The sequence below is a fragment of the Pinus tabuliformis genome, chromosome 4_2 (assembly GCF_031772625.1).
Source record: "Pinus tabuliformis cultivar Carrire ecotype Pingquan chromosome 4_2, CPIR1, whole genome shotgun sequence".
Classification (NCBI taxonomy): domain Eukaryota; kingdom Viridiplantae; phylum Streptophyta; class Pinopsida; order Pinales; family Pinaceae; genus Pinus; species Pinus tabuliformis.
In genome coordinates, this window is record NC_142304.1 from 546,482,698 (window position 1) to 546,488,270 (window position 5,573).

Sequence of the window (5,573 nt, forward strand, 5' to 3'; positions counted from 1 at the left end):
GATATCTTCCTGCACAACGTATTCAAATATGATTATTACCCTACACACATTCCTTCTTACAGCAGGGTTTTATTGGGAGGTTGGAAATTTGACCCTGTAACGATGATAGTGGTCGACTGCAATGTCTGCATTGCTGGAATCCAGTATACTCCCTGTAAAAGCAATGGTGTTCACATGATTTTAAATGGTTTATACTGTTTGCACAAAAAAAGGGATTAAGATCACAGCTTGCTCTTGGAAACCAATACCAATTTTATGAGAATAGGTATCCCATACACTGGGTCCTCTCCCATCTTCTTCTACTTCACCCTCGTACTGCAAAGTGGCACATTAGCATAAATGGCTCAGCATCAGAATATTCATACAAGGCGAAAAGGTAGAGTTCCAATGAAAATTTTGAACCTGGAATGCTGAGGAGGCCGTGCCAAATACAAATCCAGGGGGGAAATTCTTTCTGCTAAAATCTACTGTCGACTTTGGATTACATTTGGATTCCGATCTGTGCAGTATATTGCACAGATGAACACTCACAACAACAAAGAAAAGAGAAGCAGCGCTCATCTTTGACATCTGCAAAATTCCAAGATGGTACAGCTGATATTCTCAATTTAATCAAGATACATGTAAAGGTTTAAGTCTATTTAACCTGAATTTAACTCCATTGTAAATTTTGAAAATATTTTGAAATTTAGAAGTATTCCAACTGAATTATTTGAATTTTGAGAAATATCATCATAACCTAATTTGAATTTATAATATTTTTATTTTTATTTAAATGGTAAATTTCTAAAATATCCCTGAATTCTAACCTGCAGATATGAGATAGACCAATAAATCTACACTTTGATGTATTTAACTATCGTCCATGGCCTTTGTGTTGGCCAGTAAACGCTTTGTTACATCCAAAGACATCCTCGATCTGACTCAGATCCCTGGTTTTACGCTTGCTTTTGAGTCTATTTTGTTATCAATACTTGGAGTTTCAGGAATTAACATGCGTCTGACTGTTTGATATGAGATGACATTTAGGTGAAGGAAACAACATTTGTGTGAATGTTTGATATTAATGAAAACGATGTGTCTGCTCATATTTTTAGGCCTTGCCTTTCACAGTGCACAGATTGCATGAGTTGGTTTCCTCCCAACCGACTTCTAATTCGGTGCCTCATGGAATTTGTGATGTTCCTACCACTGAACGTCGAATTCGTGAAGTTCGGAAATGCTGGTGTGCGGGAAATGTGTATGAGAAAACAAGACTTTTTGGAAGTGTGCACGACAAGATAGTGCTCGATGGAGAGAGTGATAATGTTATATAGAATATTCTGTCATTGCATTTAGAAAAAGCGATGTTCACTCCCTCAACCTAGTGGGATGTGTTAGTGGGATGTGTTATGATGGCGGGTAGTATTAATTACGCATAAAATCGTGAATTTTTCAAATAGCTCTTTAACTTATCTGCATCCATTTAGATGATTATTCTTTTGATGTACATGTAATTACATTTGGCTTTGGAAAATGAACCTAATTTACATTGTATGCCGTTTTCTTCGTTATATATATGAATTTGAGATCTTCGTTTTTACAGATTTGAAAGGCTGTCAAGGAGGTCATGACTGGTTGGGTACAGAAGGTGTGCTTCGAGTAAGCCTGGGCTGCTTTGTATCCAATTTCAAAATTTATATGCCTTACAAGTTGTTTGGCTTTTAAACACGTTGGATACCGGATTCTAATTTCTTGTCATGACCTTTTTAAGTTTGAAGTGGCATCATGTCTTTCACAGAAGGTAAATCCGGATCAGTGTCAAGGTCTGAATTTTCACGCAGAACTAACCACCCATTGGTTACAAACCAGATTATTTCTGGGGGCTTTAACATGCAAGTGGCCTTTGCAATTTTCAAATGCATGACCACGGCAACATAACTTACATAAAATCATATCCGCGTATCGATGCCATTTGACTATAAGTGGCACATGCGTCTCGGGCACTTCGTGCGATGTCAAGCACATTATTTTCCCCAACAGTATTGGACCATAGCGATAGGCCTATGGAGTCTGAACTGTTTACCTTAACATCACCTCGGATATTTTATTTCGCTATGTTTCTTACAACAGTTGGAACTACGAAGTTGCATGAATGTCATGACTCGTGGCATTCAAGATGGTGGCCCTTGAAGAGCCTTATGTGGATTGCTATGATGGTGATCCCCTTTTTTATTCCATCTGCTTTTATTCAATTCTATGGTGAGTTTACTTAAAATGATTCTCAGCAATCTATTTCAATACCAAATTTGGTTCAAATTACCAATTTTTACTCTTGTTTCTGCTTAAATTACTCTTGTTTCTGCTCAAATTAGACAGGTTTGATGACTTTGTGGCAAATTGCAATTAGACATCAAAATTGCCCAAACATGGACTTCATAAAATGCGTATCATAAACTAACGTCTTTGTAACTATTGATGCAGGTGAAGTTGCTAGATTTGGTGCCGGGTATGCTTCTCTTCTTTCACGTTTTTTTTGGGATACAATGTGCCTATTGATGCAGGTGAAGTTGCTAGATTTGGTGCCGGGTATGCTTCTCTTCTTTCACGTTTTTTTGGATACAATGTGCCTTTAAGTACGCAAACAATCTGCTTGGATAAATTAACTTCTGGAGAATCAATTTTACATTTCACGTTTTTTTGGATACAATGTGCCTTTTAAGTACACAAACAATCTCCTTGGATAAATTAACTTCTGGAGAATCAATTTTACATTTGCTGATTTGTAGAAAACTGTTGATGACAAATCCAGTGGTGGGGGTTGGTGATATTTTCACGCAATGTTTCACTAGTTCAATGATATCTAACAAATCCCCCGTACAGCAATCACCTACGTCATCAAAATGTCTTTTGCAATTTTAACCTAAATACTACGACTAGATAACCTTTGTCTTCCAAAAGAGAATATGTATATGCTATGCTATTTGTCCATGGTAAATTCAAGATTACATTGGTTACATTTGGGTGATATAGTTTGATCAATCACTAAATGGATATTATGTTTTCTATCTTATAGGATAAAATTAATTGCTTGTTAAGGAATACTAACCAGGGCCAAAATTTCTCTTTTTTTTGGTAGGATATTTCTCATCATACAACTTTTCAGTGTGATCAATTTCATCACCTGGGGGAATTATTATATTGGGTGAATTATTATATTGGGTATTGGAGAAAAATGTTGAACGATGGTACAACTCTTTCCCCTCATGTTCACGGTTTTTTTTCTTTTAACTTCAAGGAAGATGGATATGTTAAAAAATTGAAGTTTGAATTTGGGAGATTTTTTTACCATCAGTTTCATCGAGCTGAAGCCATCCCTAGATTGAACAAAAAATTCCTTTTACAGAGTGGAAAGAAAAGGAAAATTACTGGATGACGAACTGGTATTAATTATGTTAATGGGTAAAATAACCTATAAGGAAATTCAAAAACATAGAAATAGTTGAGATGCAGATAAGGCATATGGTTATTAATACCTAAATTGAGATTCATTTGGCCATTTATCATTTAGTTCCAATATGTAGATTTGGTTTAGAGTTTGCTTTCTTGGATCTTGTCAAAAATCAGGAGATAACAGAATCAAGAACATTTAAGTAGGATTAGAAAAATAAAGCCATGTCTATCTACAGATATACACACATATTTGCCTCATGACCATATCGACGAATACGAGAAGCATCCTTAGTAAGTGAAGAAAGTGAAGAAAATTTGAGTAATGCAGAAGATGGGCGTTTACTTTGTTACTTGAAATCCCAACTTAAAAATACAGAACTTGCCTTATCTGTTCCACAGCTCAACACAACTCTATATATTGAATTGACATGCCAATGTACTAAATCTGAATTTTATAACTCATGGAAACATCGATTATAATGCATCCAAAAACATATTCAAATTTCCACCTCCCCTGTTTAAAAGCTATTAATCTAAGAGTTTTTTGTTCTTTAATTGAGATCCATTTTCTCCTTGTCATGACATTTATTTTATCGCCCAGTTTTCGTATATGGCATAAAACTGATGAACAAAGAAAATTTAATTTCGCAGAGTCGGATCCTAGTGATTACAATGTCAACGATGGCCTATGTTGCTTCCCTGGCTGGAATCATACTGATGTACATTTGGTATGCTCCAAAAGCATCATGCGTCCTGAACATATTTTTCATCACATGGACACTACTTCTTCTTCAAGTAATGACTAGCATCTCCCTACATTCAAAAGTAAGTTCCAATGACATAATTCACATGTAGTTATTAGTAAGTTGGTGATTCCTTATCACAAGTTGCCAATCAATTATATTCAGGAAAGTGACTGAAATCTAAATATTTGTTATATTATTACATTGCAAATAAACGTTTATTTTTTGCAAGGGAGTGTCGTTTTAAAAGTTGTTGAGATGGAAACTAATCACTGACTGTAGGCATCAAACTTATGTTGAATATGCAGGCAATAGTATATTCTACAAAGAATTCTGATGTATGTGTTTCCTTTCTCAGCAACGTCCACAGGAATGTGTGATTTCATCTATGAGGACATTAGTGAATGTATTTTTCGTTGATGCATCCAATTGGGCGTGGACGGTATAGTTTTCTATGAGAAGCCTCTGCTACAATCTGAAGTATAGCAGATTTCAAATTCAAATAGTCATCCAAAGTATTGTAAATTTGATGAGAGATTCTTGCATAAGCTTTCACTTAAAAAGGCTTGGATGTCTGCACTGAAACTGTGTGAGTGTTGTTTTTTTGGGGCGGGGGTAAGGAGGGGGATTATATGCACCATGATTGTATAGCACTGAAAATTTAGTCTGGTTCAATTATCCTTTCACAATGAGAAAAGCTAGGAACCATTGTGAGTCCATATTTGGAAATTTTGGTACTCTGTTCCATATTTGCTTAATTTGTTGTACTCTGTGCCTACCGGATTGTGGTCTAGCCCAAGTAGTAAAGTGATTGGTCTTCTGTTAAGTTAGATGATGCTGAGTGTAAATTCTGAGTGACTTTTACTGTAGATGTGCCCCTCACAGCCTTGTATCTTAGGTAAAAATAATCTATAAAAATCATTCTCCAAACTAAAAACAAATAAAATATATACCTCTATATAATCGTGGTACTCTGTAATCCTTATAGGCAATATAAGGCAACCGAAGTGGGGGCATCTGAAAGAGTTGCACAAAGAGATAAAACTATGTGAAGCTGCTCTACTCTATGGAGACGTGAATACCATTTCACTGGGCCAAGGCCTTGAGGTTGGTCATTCAATTGAATATTTTTCTATAACAAGATTAATACATTATGACATTGCAAATAAACATTTATTTCTTGCAAGGGAGTGTCATTTTAAAAGCTATTGAGATGGACCCCTCTGTTTTTTTTCTTTTTCCCTAGATTCACTCTTTTTCTCCGCTATTTCTCATCCTTTTTCATAGCCATGTACAAGTGAATTTCCGTCTTCTTGTTTTTTTTTAAAGTTAGAGATTAAGAAATTGAAATTGTTTTTTTTAAAGTTCGAGATAAAAAAAAAATTGAAATTGTCATAA